Consider the following 16,910-nt stretch of genomic DNA (forward strand, 5'->3'; position numbering starts at 1 on the left):
TAATATACAGTATATAGCTAGATCATGTTATTTTTTTATTTTTTTAAGATTTTATTTATTTATTTGACAGAGAGATAGAAAGCATAAGCAGGCAGAGTGGCAGGCAGAGGGAAATGGAGAAGTAGGCTCCCTGTGGGGCTCGATTCCAGGACCCTGGGATCATGATCTGAGGGGAAGGCAAAAGCTTAACTGACTGAGCCACCCAGGCACCCCTAGATCATGTTATTGTAACCATTCTGCCAATCTGTATTTTTTAAAGATTTATTTATTTGATCAAGAGAGAAAGAGTGCACAAGTCGGGGGAAGGGCAGAGGGAAAGGGAGAGAATCTCAACCACACTCCCTACTGAACACTTAGCCTGACGTGGAGCTCAGTCTCATGACCCTGAGATTATGACCTGAGCCAAAATCACAAATTGGAAGCTTAACCATCTGAGGAATCTAGGTGCCGCCAAATCTGTTTTTTAACCAGAGTGTTAAAGTCATTTATATTTAAAGTGACTTCTGAAAAGGAAGGACTTCTACCATTTTGCAACTTGTGTTTTATACATTTTACAATTTTTGGTTCCTATTTCCTGTGTAGCTGAATTCTTTTGTGTTTATTTGAGTTTTTGCTGTGTATCATTTTGACACTGTTCTCAGGTCCTTTTCTATATACTTTTAGTTTTTTTTTTTTTTTACTCATTTCTATGGGAATTACAATTAACATATTACACTTAGGACAGTCTAGTTGGAATTAATGCTAAATTAACTTCAATAGCATACAAAAATTCATACAGCTTCATCTCTCCTCATTATGTTGTCACAATTTACATCTTCACAGATGTCTGCCCATTAATGTAGATATAAAATTATTTAATTCATTGGAGTTTTTTTAGTTTTTACATTTTTATATTTTTATTTTATTTTATTATGTTATGTTAGTCACCATACAATACATCATTAGTTTTTGATGTAATGATCCACGATTCATTGTTTTTGTATAACACCCAGTGACCCATGCAGTATGTGCCCTCCTTTATACCCATCAGCAGGCTAACCCATCCCCCCACCTCCCTCCCCTCTAAAACCTTGTTTGTTTCTCAAAGTCCATAGTCTCTCATGGTTCATCTCTCCCTCTGATTTCCCCCCTTCATTTTTCCCTTCCTTCTCCTAATGTCTTCCATGCTATTCCTTATGTTCCACAAATAAGTGAAACCATATGAAAATTGACTTTCTCTGCTTGATTTATTTCACTTAGCATAATCTCCTCCAGTCCCATCCATGTTGATGTAAAAGTTGGGTATTCATCCTTTCTGATGGCTGAGTAATATTCCATTGTCTATATGGACCACATCTTCTTTATCCGTTCACCTGTTGAAGGGCATCTCGGCTCTTTTCACAGTTTGGCTATTGCGGACAATGCTGCTATGAACATTGGGGTGCATATGGCCCTTCTTTTCACTACATCTGTGTCTTTGGGGTAAATATCCAGTAGTGCAATTGCTGGGTCATAGGCTAGCTCTATTTTTAAACTTTGAGGCACCTCCACACTGTTTTCCAAAGTGGCTGTACCAACTTGCATTCCCACCAACAGTGTAAGAGGGTTCCCCTTTCTCCACAACCTCTCCAACATTTGTTGTTTCTATTCCTGTCCATTTTTGCCATTCTAACTGGTGGAAGGTGGTATATCTCAATGTGGTTTTGATTTGAATGTCCCTGATGGCTAATGATGATGAACATTTTTTCATGTGTCTGTTAGCCATTTGTATGTCTTCTTTGGAGAAGTGTCTTTCATATCTTTTGCCCACTTTTTGACTTGATTATTTGTTTTTTGGGTGTTGAGTTTGAGAAGTTCTTTATAGATCTTGGATACCAACCCTTTATCTGTAGTGTCATTTGCAAATATATTCTCCCATTTTGTGGGTTGCCTCTTTGTTTTGTTGACTGTTTCCTTTGCTGTGCAGAAGCTTTTTATCTTGGTGAAGTCCCAAAAGTTCATTTTTGCTTTTGTCTCACTAGCTTTTGGAGATGTATCTTGAAAGAAGTTGCTGTGGGCTATGTCAAAGAAGTTACTGCCTATGTTCTCCTCTAGGATTTTGATGGATTCCTGTCTCACATTGAGGTCTTTCATCCATTTTGAGTTTATCTTTGTGTATGATGTTAGAGAATGGTCTAGTTTCATTCTTCTGCATGTGGCTGTCCAATTTTCCCAGCACCATTTATTGAAGACACTGTCTTTTTTCCATTGCATATTTTTTCCTGCTTTGTTGAAGGTTATTTGACCATACAGATGAGGGTCCATATCTGGGTTCTCTATTTTGTTCCATTGGTCAATATGTCTGTTTTTGTGCCAGTACCATGCTGTCTTGGTGATCACTGCTTTGTAATAAAGCTTGAAATCGGGCAACATGATGCCCCCAACTTTCTTTTTATTTTTCAACATTTCCTTGGCAATTTGGGATCTTTTCTGATTCCATATAAATTTTAGGATTGTTTATTCCAGCACTTTGAAAAATGTCACTGGAATTTTGATCAGGGTAGCATTGAAGGTATAGATTGGTCTGGGTAGCATAGACATTTTAACAATATTTATACTTCTGATCCATGAGCATGAAATGTTTTTCCATCTTTTTGTGTCTTCAATTTTTTTTATGAGTGTTCTGGAGTTCCTAGAGTATAGATCGTTTCCCTCTTTGGTTAGGTTTATTCCAAGGTATCTTATGGTTTTTGGTGCTATTGTAAATGGAATCATTTCTCTAATTTCTCTTTCTATGGTTGCGTTGTTAGTGTATAAGAAAGCAACTGATATCTGTACATTGATTTTGTATCCTGCCACATTACTGAATTGCTGGATGAATTCTATCAATTTGGGGGTGGAGTCTTTTGGGTTTTCCACATAAAGTATCATGTCATCTGTGAAAAGAGAGAGTTTGACTTCTTCTTTGCCAATTTGAATAATTTTATTTCTTTTTGTTGTCTGATTGCTCTTGCTAGGACTTCTAGTACTATGTTGAACAAGAGTGGCGAGTGTGGGCATCCTTGACGTGTTCCTGTTATTAAGGGAAAGGCTCTCAGGTTTTCCCCACTGAGGATGATATTCGCTGTAGGTTTTTCATAGATAGATTTTATGAACTTGAGGAATGTTCCCTCTATCCCTATACTCTGAAGAGTTTTAATCAGGAAAGGATGTTGTATTTTGTCAAATGCTTTTTCTGCATCAATTGAGAGGACTACATGGTTCTTCCCTCTCCTCTTATTAATGTGTACTATTACATTGATTGATTTGTGAGTGTTGAACCACACTTGCATCTCAGGGATAAATCCCACTTGGTCGTGTTGAATAATCCTTTTAATGTGTTGTTGGATCCTATTAGCTAGGATTTTGTTAAGAATTTTGAAATCCATATTCATCCAGGATATCGGTCTGAAATTCTAATTTTTTTTATTGGGTCTTTGCCTGGTTTGGGGATTAAGGTAATCCTGGCCTCATAGAATGAGTCTAGAAGCTTTCCTTATGTTTCAGGTGAATAGGTATTATTTCTTCTTTGAATGTTTGGTAGAATTCCCCCGGGAATCCATCAGGCCCTGGATTCTTGTTTTTTGGGAGGTTTTAGATCACTGCTTCAATCTCATTACTGGTTATTGGCCTATTCAGGTTGTCAATTTCTTCCTGTTTCAGTCTTGGCAGTTTATAGGTTTCCTGTAAGGCGTCCATTTCATCCAGATTGCTCAGTTTATTGGCATATAGTTGTTGATAATAATTTCTAATAATTGTTTCTATTTCCTTCATGTTAGTCGTGAACTCTCCCCTTACATTCATAATGTTATTAATTTGTGTCCTTTCTCTTTTCTTTTGGATAAGTCTGGCCAGTGGTATATCGATCTGATTAATTCTTTCAAAGAACCAGCTTCTAGTTTCATTGATCTGCTCTACTGTGTTTCTGGTTTCTAATTCATTGTTCTTTGCTCTGATCTTAATTACTGCTCTTCTAATGCATGGCTTAGGCATCATTTGTTGCTTTTTCTCTAGTTCTTTAGGGTGTAAAGTTAGCTGGTGAATTCGGGATTTTTCTATTTTTTTGAGTGAGGCTTGGATGGCTATGTATTTCCCCCTTAGGACCGCCTTTGCAGTATCCCACATGTTTTGAACAGATGTGTTTTCATTCTCATTGGTTTCCATGAATTGTTTAAGTTCTTCTTTGATTTTTTGGTTGACCCAAGCATTCTTGAGCAGAGTGGTCTTTAACTTCTAAGTGTTTAGATTTCTGCCAAATTTTTCTTGTGATTAAGTTCCAGTTTTAAAGCATTATGGTCTGAGAATATGCAGGGAATAATCTCAGTCTTTTGGTATCAGTTGAGACCTGATCTGTGACCCAGCATGTGGTCTATTCTGGAGAAAATTCCATGTGTGCTCGAGAAGAATGAGCATTTTGTTGTTTAGGGTGGATTGTTCTGTATATATCTATGAGGTCCATCTGGTCCAGTTGTCATTCAAAGTTCTTGTTTCTTTGTTGATTTTCTGCTTAGATGATCTGTCTATTGCTGAGATTGGAGTATTGAGGTCTCCTACAATTAAAGTATTGTTATCAATATGACTCTATTTTTGTTAACAGTTGGCATATATAGATGGCTGCTCCCATGTTGGGGGCATAGATATTTAGTTCTTAGATCTACTTGTTGGATAGACCCTTTAAGAATGATATAGTGCCCTTCTGTGTCTCTAACTACAGTCTTTAGTTTAAAATCTATTTTGTCTGATATAAGAATTGCTACCCCAACTTTCTTTTGAGGTCCATTGGCATGGAAGATAGATCTCCATCCCTTCACTTTCAGTCTGGATGTATCTTTAGGTTCAAAATGAGACTCTTGTAGACAGTATATGGATGTGTCCTGTCTTTTTATCCAATCTGCAACCCTTTCCATTTTATAGGAGCATTTAGGCCGTTCATGTTGACAGTGATTATTGAAAGATATGAATTTATTGTCATCATATTGGCTGTGAAGACGTTGTTTTTATAGATTGTTACTGTAAATTTCTGTTGTATATCACTCTTGGGTTCTTTCTCCTTTTATAGAACCCCCCTTAATATTTCTTTTTTTTTTTAAGATTTTATTTATTTATTTGACAGAGAGAGAGATAGCGAGAGCAGGAACACAAGCAGGGGGAGTGGGAGAGCGAGAAGCAAGCAGGCTTCCTGCCGAGTAGGGAGCCCGATGTGGTACTCGATCCCAGGACCCTGGGATCATGACCTGAGCCGAAGGCAGACGCTTAATGACTGAGCCACCCAGGCGCCCACCCCCTTAATATTTCTTGCAGGGCCGGCTTAGTGATCACATGTTCTTTCAGTTTCTGCCAGTGTTGGAAGGTCTGCATCTCTCCATCCATTCTAAATGACAGCCTTGACATATAAATTATTCTTGGCTGCATGTTCTTATCATTTAGTACCCTGAATATGTCTTGCCAGGCCTTTCTGGCTTGCCAGGTCTCTGTGGATAAGTCTGATGTTATTCTGATGTTCCTCCCTCTGTTCATAAGGAATCTCTTCCCCTTAACTGCTTTAGGATGGTTTCCTTGGTTCTAAGATTTGTGAGTTTTACTATTACATGCCAGGGCATTGGCCTGTTTTCCTTGATCTTGGGAGGGGTCCTCTCTGCCTCTAGGATACAAATGTTTGTTCATTCCCCAGATTAGGAAAGTTCTCAGCTACAATTTGCTCAAATATATCTTCTAGTCATCTCTCTCTCTCCATCCTCTCAGGGATTCCAATAATTCTGACATTGGAACATTTCATGATGTCACTTATTTCTCTGTTTCTCTTTTTATGGATTCTGAGTTGTTTTTCCCTGGCCTCTTCTTTTCTCTTGTTATCTATTAAATGGTCTTCCAGGTTACTAATTCGTTCTTCTGCCTTGCTTATCCTAGCTGTTAGATTATCTAGATTAGATTGGATCTCACTAATAGCATTTTCAAATTCTGCCAATTTAGCTTTCATTTCTGCCCTTATAGACTCTGTGTTGCCATTAGTAGATTTCTCCATTCTAGCTATTGTCTTCACTATTGCTAGCCTGAATTCCATCTCCAACATCTTGGTTATATCTGAATCCATTTGTAAATCTGTAGCATAATTCATAATCTCTTCATCTTTCCTTTTTGGGCGTTCTTCCTCCTGGTCTTTCTTTTGAGGGGTGGTTGAGGGAATGTATAGAGTCCAAATTATTGAGCAGAACCCAAGCAAGATGCACCTGTTTTCTAGGGACTTTAGGGTTGCTGGCCTCTTGTTCTCCCAGCCTGTCTTCTGGGGGAGGGGCCTGACCCACTGTTACTCAGGCAATCCTGTTTGGGAAGAGTTGCTCTGCCTCTGTGGGGGGTGGATGGGCTCAGTGAAAACTGGCTTTTGGGGGCTTTTCTTCTCTGGCAGCTTTCCCTGTTGGCTTTCCGCGTCTCTTCCAAGAGTCAGAGCAGAAGAGACTGTTTCCCACCCTCTGCCTCAGAGCAGGGAGATCACAGTCTGTTCTTCAGTGAGCTCTCCAGGCCACACTCTCTCCATTTCTGTCTGTGTTGCTATAGACTGCAGCATCCTCGCGTGTGTGCCCCTCAGCAGGGCTCCCAGTCCTGGCCTCCAGGTCAGGGCAGTTCTCTGCCCTTTGTGCTTCTATTTTTTTTTTTTAAGATTTTATTTATTTATTTGACAGACAGAGAGAGACAATGAGAGAGGGAACACAAGAAGGGGAATGGGAGAGGAAGAAGAAGGCTTCCCGTGGGGCAGGGAGCCTGATGCAGGACTTGACCCCAGGACCCCGGGATAATGACCTGAGATGAAGGCAGAGGTTTAACGACTGAGCCACTCAGGCACCCCTGCCCTTTGTGCTTCTAAAACCACCCACTGCCCCCAGTTCACACACAGGGCCCCACTGCCCCGGGTTTCCATCCATGGTCTGCCCTAAATTCCTTTCCCCTCTGCTACCAGTCTGTGAGTCTGTGCCTGGTCCCCAGGGTGGGAGGCTATCACTCACCAGCAGTGTAGGATCCCCAGGGCCAGGCTCCCTCACCTGCCATTTATCTTCTGATATCTGCCCAGGGAATCACAACTCCCCGCTTCATACCTCAAAACCAGAAGCCTGCTATATTCTGTTTTAGAGATCCAGATCTGTCTTCTTACAATTCAGGCTGATTTTGTGGGTATTCAGAGTGGTCTGATAGATATCCAGCTCAATTCTGGGACCAGTTGGAATAGCGTCTCCTACTCCTCTGCCATCTTTTCCTCTAATTCATTGGAATTTTAAACCATATAGAAAAGTAAGGAGTTACAAACCAGAAATACAATGATACTGTGTTTTATTTTGCCTTTGTAGTTACTTTTATAATTATCTTTTTTTGTTCATATGATTTTCAGTTGCTGTCTAATGTCTTTTCATTGTGGGCTGAAGTACTTCCTGTAGGAAAGTTTTCCTAGCCACAAATTTTTTCAGCACTTGTTTATCTGGGAATGCCTTAATTTTCCCTTCATGTTTGAAGGATAGTTTTTCACAGAAATAGAATCCTTGGATGAAATATTTTTTTCTCATAGCACTTTAAATATATCATCACACTGGTTTCTGGCACCCAATGTCTAATGAGAAATTGTAATCTTATTGAAGATCCTTTGTACATAAGAAATTGCTTTCCTCTCTTGACTTCCAAGATTCTCTGTCTTTTGACCATTTGGTTATAACGTGTCTCAGTGGTGATCTCTTTGTTTTCCTACTTGAAGTATGTTGAGCTTCTTAGATGTGTTGGTTTTTATCTTTATAAAATCTAGGAAGTATATGACCAGTAAGTTTTTAAGTATTCTTTTTGTTCCTTTCTGTCTCTTTTCTCCTTCCAGAAATCTCATTAAGAATATGTTAGTATGCTTGGTAGTATCCCACATGTCTCTTGGGATTCATTCATTTTTCTTTATTATGTTTTTCTTCTGTTACTCAGACTAGATAATTTCAATTGACCTACCTTCAAGTTCATCGATTTTTTTTTCTTCTGCTTATTCAAATCGTTGAAACCATTTAGTGATTTATATTTTATTACAGTTATCCTACTTTTCAGTATCAGAATTTCTGTTTGCTTCTGTTTTATAATTTCTCTATATTTATTGCTATTCTCTTTTAATTGAGGAAGCATTCTCCTGGTTTATTTTAATTCTTTGTCTAAAGTTCACTTTAGCTCCTTGAACATACTTGCAATATTTGATTTAAAGTTATTTCTTAGGGCTGCCTGGTTGGCTCAGGTCATGATCCCAGGGTCCTGGGATGGAGCCCCACATCGGGCTCCCTGCTCGGTGGAGAGCCTGCTTCTCCCTCTCCCACTCCCCCTGCTTGTGTTCCCTCTCTCTCTGTCTCTCTCTCTGTCAAATAAATAAAATCTTAAAAAAAAATTAAAAAAAATAATAAAGTTATTTCCTAGTAAGTACAATATCTTTACATTGAAAGGATCAGGTTCTTTTTTTTTTTTTCCTCTGGGAATGGGCCATACTTTCTTGTTTCTTTGTTCAAAATTGGACATTTTGGATATTCTAATATGGTCCCTCTGGAAATACAGCTCTTTCTCTCCTCAGGGTTATTGTTCTTGCTTACTGAGAGTTATAGTTGATCATTTAGTAATTTTTCAAAACTCTTTTTTGTGTATGTGGTCTTTGCAGTTTCTTTTATGTTAGCTTCTAGTCAGCTAGTGGTTTGACAGAGATATCTTTAAATACATGAAGCCAAATAGTAAAATAGAACAAAATAGAGAAAAGAGAAAAGAAAAGAAAATGTGCTACCGTCTTTACAGATTGACTCTGTGTCAGGGCAGTGTTTCAAAGCTTAGTTAGGTCCTTTGCAACACTGCCTTAACCTTCACTTCCTGTTGGAACCTAACCTAAAGATCTGCTGGAGGTAAAGGCTAGGGTTTTCTCAGGTCTTTTCTGAGTATGTGTCCTTCCCTGGACACGTCTCCAGGCTTTCTAGATTCCCCATTATATGCAGGTGTACCTCAAAGCCCTTTTTCTCCAAAGTATCTCTCTCTCCAACTTTTACCTCCCAGGCTGTGCTGGCCTCTTGTTTGTGCCAACTGTGAACTTTTGCCACTGGAAGCAGCAGCTTGTTCATTTGCCTTTCAATGTCTTGAGGAATGATTTATGCTTAGCCACTTTTCTGCCTCAAGAGAGTTCCAAGTTAACAGGAACAAATGCAAGTGTCCTGTTTTAGTCCTTCATGAAACCTCCAGACAGGTCAAAACAGAAACACAGTTTTTTTGGAACATGATCTATTCTGCTACTGAGTGCCAGGTAACCACACCAGGAATATGAACTCTCATCTTCAAAATCATCCTCATCCTGGTGTGGGAGGTGGGACAAGTCTAAGTTAAAATGCCGCAAAGCTCTCCTAAAATATTTAAGTCACCCGTTTCTTGGTTGAACATTCACTTGAATGCTATAAATCTTTGACTACTTCCTGGAGTTCTGATGACTTGATTCTGATAGATTTGCTCACCATTTTTGGTGTTTCTGTAGAGGGACTAGTCCTTGGAATTCTGTACTCTGTCATTGCTGATGTCATGTTTGTTTTTTCTTTTAATAAACATTAAAAACAAAATAGATTTATAGAGGGCGCCTGGGTGGCTCAGTTGGTTAAGCGACTGCCTTCAGCTCAGGTCATGATCCTGGAGTCTCTGGATCGAGTCCCGCTGAGCAGGGAGTCTGCTTCTCCCTCTGACCCTCCCCCCTCTCATGTGCTCTCTCTCATTCTCTCTCTCTCAAATAAATAAATAAAATATTTTTTAAAAAATAGATTTATAGAAAACCTGCAAATCTAGTATAGAAATTTCATATATTCTTCATCCAGTTTCTCTTAATGTTAACATCTTATATTATCATGATTCATTTGTCAAAACTAAGAAAAAGTGACATTGGCAAGTTAATTAAAATTTACACATTTTGGGGTTTTACCACTCTTTTCCTATGGTCCTATTTTTCTTATGGACCTTTTATTTATTAAAAATAAAGATTTTTATTTATTTGACAGAGAGAGACAGCAAGAGAGGGACCACAAGCAGGAGGAGTGGGAGAGGGAGAAGCAGCCTTCCTGCTGAGCAGGGAGCATGATGTGGGGCTTGATCCCAGGACCCTGGGATCTTGACCTGAGCTGAAGGCAGATGCTTAATGACTGAGCCACACAGGCACCCTCCTATGGTCCTTTTATTATAAAAGACTTTAAAGAGCAGTTCTGGGTTTACAGCAAAATTGAGAGGAAGATAACAACGATTTACTATATACCCCCTTCCCCACACATGCATAGTCTCCCCCATTATCAACATTACTCTCTCAAACTACTGTCCTTTTTGTTTGTAATCTAAGGATTCTATTCAGGATACCAAATTAAGTTTAGTCATCATATCTCCTTAGCCCTCTTGATTGTCACTCTTTCTCAGAATTTTTTTTCTGAGACCATTTGATGACCTTCAGAATTTTAAGGAATACTGGTCAGGTATTTTGTATAATGTCTACAATTTGATGTTTTACTCATGGTAAGACTGAGGATATGGATTTGGGGAAGAATACCACAGAAGTAAATTAGCATTATCATACCTTGTAAGAGGGTGTATGATATTTCCATGACATCGGTGGTTCTGTTAACATTCATCTCATGTTTGAAGTGATATTTGAAAGGCTTCTCTATTCTATAGAAGTTACTCAATCCAGCTCACTCTCAATGAGACAGTTAATCTCTACCTATTCGAGGAATTTTATCTTCACATATTCTTTGGAATTCTTCTGTAAGGAAATTTGTCTTATTTATTTGTTATTATTTATTTACTTATATATCTATTTATCTATTTATTTATTTATTTATGGACTCACGCATACTTATTTTAGATCTTGAGTTAAACAGCCTAACTTTGTAATTTAATTTGTTGCTTATATTATTTCAGTTTTGGTCACTGGGGACTTTTTCAGGTTGGTTCCCATGATCCTTTAACATGTTCCCATTCCTTTGCTTTTTTAAATACTTCATACTTTCTACCACTGAATCTTTATGAAAAGAAAATTTTCATGTATTGACTTGTATTTTAGAAAGAAATCTCTGTTGGCAATTTAAAGGATAACTGGGAGAGGCATTATATTTTAAGAGATATGGGCAGGAGGTTAATCTGGACAATGAAGATGTCACACACACAGTTGAAGGAATTTATTGACTATGAGTAATGTTACATAGATTCTTTTCAGGGATATGCATTGATATATGTTGTGACTTCTGTGAAGTCACTTCCTTTTTCTGGATGACAAATCCCTCATTGATACAATGTAGCAGTCAGCTAAAACTAACTTCTCAAAAATTTCTACCAATAGGCTTGTAATACATAAGGAAAATGGCTATGATTTCTCTGTAAACCAGGTTTTTTTGACAGAAGGCCTCTTCAAATATGTCATTTCATTGAAATTTATTATTTTATTTGATAAATTCATGTGATTTTTTCATACTAGTCTACCATGTACCTGTATTTTAATATAAAGTATTTTCATGTCCCAGTTTTTGAATAGATGTTGCAGAACAATGTGGCTCTATTTCTCTCATGGCTTTCTCTATCCCTGGCACATATCCTGGTGGCTGAATACTCTTATTTGAAAATTAGGGAACCCTTTCAGTTTCAGAACTCTGAATTTAGGAACTGGCTTTAAATATTTAAAGTTCTATTATATAAAAGAGGCCAGGCTTGTTCTATATATGTCCAGAGAGCAAATCAAGGTAGTACTAGAAAAAGAATTGCAGAGGTAAATTATTGACTTGAAATAAAAAAAGTACATTCATTCAACAAAATTTTATTGAGTACATACTCTGTTCCAGGCACTAAGTGCTGGGAATCTTGCATTACATTTCTAATTTAGCATAAGAGACAGACATCCTCCAAAAAATTATAAAATATGAGCCATCTCATTAGATGGTAGTCTATTCAGTTTTGGAATTATCCATCAGGCTGAATTATCAAAACTTAGTGATGCTGTAATAAAAAATTGAACTGAGAATTATTATTTATTATGGTCCTATTTAATTTTATTTATGTGTGCATACCTCCATGTGTATCAAACATTCCTATTAGAATCTAAATTTTATGAAGCCAGAGATACTTTCTTCAATCCACATCTGTCTACATAGTGATAGTCAAATGATGCTTTTTGACTGTCATTTGTTCATAAATATGGTCATGAAGAAAAATATCAAGCCATAAAAAGTCATTAGGAAATAGCCATCATCCTTTTATCAGGCTTGATTTTTGGAAATATTGAGAATCTATTAAGATAATATGTTATTTTTATGTTGATATAATCTTTTTTAATATGGAAGGAATCATTTATAACATCATAATCCCCCCACCAAATACTCTATTAACCAGTTACAAGATACATTTTATTTAAAGGTTCAGTGTTGTATACTTAATGTCCAAGGTTCTAACATAGCTAAATGTATTACTCATTGGCTGCACAGAAAATGGGTAGAAGGATGTTAAAGCCATTAAACAATAGTCATTTATAACTTTCCTAAAATAAGGATTATTGCTGGATCAAGGTCATAATGAGGTTTACAAAGAAAATTTTGGGAAAAAAGGTAATTTTAAAAAGAAACATGGAAAATAAAACAACATATTAAAGATATCTAATTTGAGATTCTTGCAAATGCTCTACAAGTTTACCTTGCATGATTTTCTAGAATTTGAATAAAGTTCCATCAGAGTTGTAATATTCCAGTTAACTCAAGGGCCTTCCAGTGGGCAATTTAAGAATTTCCAAACCAACTTTGAAAGTAATTTTCAAAGAGTCTATTAAAAACAAAAAACAAAAAAAACTCAAACCAAAACATTGTCAAACTCAAAGTGGAATTACCTTGAACAGAAAATAATTTTACACTTTATTTTTATTTATTTTTTTTAATTCTACACTTTAAGTGCAAACCTAGACAAGACCTTTTAATTACAAGGAGGAAAACTGTTCAAGTATCTCTTTGGAAGTTTGCTGTAGCTCTAAATATTTCATTTTAATGATATTTTTTAAGCTGTACATAATTCAGGTCTACAGGAGGATCTGCAAAAGGGAAAATAAAAACTAAATCTATGTATTTCTTTATGATGACAACTATATATTATTTATGGAAGAAAGAATGTACTTTGTACTAGGAGATTTGATTTCACCTTACATTGTTGATTTACCCATTCTTTTCTTGTTTTAAAATAAATAGTCTTTGTATGTTCAGTGAAAGAGGCAGTGAAAGTATATAGTCCACTTACTAGGGTTACAGTGATGCAGAAGCAGATTTTCAGCAGAATTGGGGGAATTGATATACTAAGGCCAAGAATACATGAGATAATTTTTCCTTTTTAAATTATTTGGCCTAAAAGATAAAAAAAAAATAGAAAATGTCTTCTATTTCAGATCAAGTTATAATTCTATAGTGTTCTACAAATATGATTCTAAAATATCAGACCAGTGGCACCTGGCTGGCTGAGTTGGTTAAGCTCCAACTCTTGATTTTGGTTCAGGTCATCATCTCAGGGTTGTGAGATCGAACCAATGTCAGGCTCTGTGCTCAGTGAGGAGTCAGCTGGGGATTCTTTTTCTCTCTTGCTCTCTTCCTCTGCCCTCCCCCCTGCTCATGCTCTCTCTTTATCTCTCTCTCAAAAAAATAAATCTTTTAAAAATGAAAAAAATCAGATCATTGCAGACAAATGATGTTTTCTCAAAGTAGTCAAGCCAGTTATAAAACATTATGTGGACAAAAGAAATGATTAATGCATTTATTTACTTTTTTAGCCAGTGGTCTTGGCATTAGATTATGGAGTAGCCATCTCTGCTTGTACTCTTGTACTTCCCATAATTGGTTAGTTATCTGCTTATACTAGGCTTTATTAGCACTGTAGTAAAATGTTGTACCATAAGTATATAAATTGCAGCTTGGAATCCTGAAACAATAATAGTTCCTCAACTTTTGTTGTACCATAGTTTAACTGAAATGTTATTGTATGTTTTGCAACCAAAGCACAGATTATTTTCAATGTTAGAAATTTCCCTAATCCTTTGATAAACATGTAAATATGTCATAATAAATTATTTCATTACTGGGCATCTTATTTAACGTGCTTTTTTTTTTAACTGTGTATTTTTTTTATTCAAGTAAAATTAACATACAGTGTTATATTAGTTTCAGGTGAACAATATAATGATTCAACAATTCTATACATTTCTCAGTGCTCATCAAAGTAAATATACTCTTAACTTCCATTATAAATTTCATTCAAATCTCCATCTACCTCTCCTCTGGCAACCACCCGTTTGTTCTCTGTATTTGTCTGTTTTGATTGATTGTCTCTCTCTCTTTTTTTTTTCTTTTTTCATTTGTTTTTTTTTTTGTAAGCTCAACATATGAATGAAATCATGTGGTATTTGTCTTTCTTTGAGTGGCTTATTTCATTTAGCCTTATATCCTCTAGGTCCATCCATGTTATTGCAAGTGGCAAGATTTCCTTTTTTTTTTTTTAATGGCTGAGTAAAATTTCATAGTGTATATATATACCACATCTTCTTTATTCATTCATCTATCAATGGACACTTGGGTTGCTTTCATATCTTGGCTATTTTAAATAATGCTACAATAAACATAGGGGTGCATATATATTTTCAAATTAGTGTTTTCATTTTCTTTGGGTAAATACCCAGTAGTGGAATTACTGGATCATATGGTAATTATATTTTTAAGTTTTTGAGGAGCCTCCATACTGTTTGCACAGTGGCTACACCAATTTACATTCCTACCAACAATGCATGGGCATCCCTTTTTCTCCATATCTTTACTAGCAATTATTATTTCTTGTCTTTTGATTTTAGCCATTCTGAAAGGTGTGATGTGATATCTCATTGTGGTTTTGTATTTCCCTGATGATGAGTGATGTTGAGCATCTTTTCATGTGTCTGGTGGTCATCTAGATGTCTTTAGAGAAATGTCTGTTCATGTCTTCTGCCCATTTTTAATTGGATTATTTGTGGTTTTTTGTGTTGAGTTGTATAAGTTTTTAAATATATTTTGGATGCTAACCCTTTATCGGGTTATTGCAAATATCTTCTATTCAGTAGGTTGTCTTTTTGTTTTGTTGGTTTCCTTTGTTGCACAGAAGCTTTTTATATTGATGTAGTCCCAATAATTTATTTTTGTTTTTGTTTCCCTTGTCTCCAAAGACATATCTAGAAAGATATAGTTATGGCCAATGTCAGATAAATTACTGCCTGTGCTCTCTTCTAGAATTTTTATGGTTTCAGGTATCACATTTACGTCCTTAATCCATTTTGAATTTATTTATTTATTTTTTTTGTATGGTGTAAAAAAGTAGTCCAGTTTCATTCTTTTGTATGTTGTTGTCCAGTTTTTCCAACACCATTTGTTGAAGAGACTCTTTCCCATTGTATATTCTTGCCTCCTTTATGGTAGATTAATTGACCATAAAAGCATGGGTTTATTTCTGGACTCTATTCTGGTCTGTTGATCTATGTGTATACTTTTATGCTAGTACCATACTGTTTTAAATATTGCAGGTTTGTAGTATATTTTGAAATCCAGGATTGTGATACTTCCAACTTTATTCTTCTTTTTCAAGATTGCTTTGGCTATTTAGGGTCTCTTGTGGTTCCATACAAATTTTAGGATTATTCTAGTTCTCTGGAAAATGTTGTTGGTATTTTGATAGGAATTGCATTAAATCTATAGATTACTTTGGGTGGTATGGATATTTTAACAATATTTGTTCTCCCAATCCATGAGTATGGACTCTTTTTCCATTTGTTCATGTCATCTTCACTTTTTTTCATGAGTGTTTTATAGTTTTCAGAGTACAGGTATTTCATCTACTTGGTTAAGATTATTCCTTGGTATTTTATTATTTTTGGTGCAATTATAAATAGGATTATTTCCTTCTCTTTCTAATATTTCATTATTGGTGTATATAAATGCAACAGGATACTAATTTTGTATCCTGTGACTTTACTGAATTCATTTATCAATTCTGGTAGTTTTCCAGTGGAGCCTTTAGGGTTTTCTATACATACTATTATGTTATTTGCAAATAATGAAAATTTTACTTCATTACCAATTTGGATGCATTTTATTTTTTTCTTGTCTGATTGTTGTGGTTGGGACTATCATTACTATATTCAATAAAAGTAGTGAGAGTGGACATGCTAGTATTGTTCCTGATCTTAGAGGAAAAGCTCTCAGTTTCTCCCCACTGAGTATGATGTTAGCTGAAAGTTTTTCATATATATCCTTTATGGTGCTGATGTATGTTTCCTTTAAACCTGCTTTATTGATCGCTTCTCGGCCTTTTGGCTAAGATCAAGTGTAAACCTACTTTGTTGAGAGTTTTTTTTAATCATGAATGGATGTTATACTTTGTCAAATGCTTTTTCTGCACCTATTGAAATGATCGTATGGTTTTAATGTTTTTCCTGTTAATGTGATGTATCTTGTTAATTGATTTGCTAATACTGAATCCAAGCATCCCTGGAATAAATCCCACTTGATCATGGTGAATGATTTTTTTAATGAATTGTTGGATTCAGTTTGCTAACATTTTGTTAAGGATTTTTACATTTATGTTCATCAGAGATATTGGTATATAGTTTCCTTCCTTCCTTCCTTCCTTCCTTCCTTCCTTCCTTCCTTCCTTCCTCTTTCTTTCTTTCTTTCTTTCTTTCTTTCTTTCTTTCTTTCTTTCTTTCTTTCTTTCTTTCTTCTTTCTTTCTTTCTTTCTTTCTTTCTTTCTTTCTTCTTTCTTCTTTTTTTCTTTCTCATAGTATCTTTATCTAGTTTAGGGTACCAGTGTAATACTGGCCTCATAGAATGTGTTTGGGATCTTTCCTTCCTCTTCCATTTTTTGGA

At 36.0% G+C, this 16,910-nt stretch overlaps 1 pseudogene; it reads left to right on the forward strand.

Annotated features, from left to right (window-relative positions):
* Positions 1-16,338: 16,338 nt before the first annotated feature.
* On the forward strand, positions 16,339-16,469 carry LOC123851849 (U2 spliceosomal RNA; annotated as a pseudogene).
* Positions 16,470-16,910: the final 441 nt, after the last annotated feature.

The sequence above is a fragment of the Mirounga angustirostris genome, unplaced genomic scaffold (assembly GCF_029215605.1).
Source record: "Mirounga angustirostris isolate CCGP_5_RB_7025 unplaced genomic scaffold, mMirAng1.0.hap1 SCAF_11, whole genome shotgun sequence".
In the NCBI taxonomy this organism is placed as follows: domain Eukaryota; kingdom Metazoa; phylum Chordata; class Mammalia; order Carnivora; family Phocidae; genus Mirounga; species Mirounga angustirostris.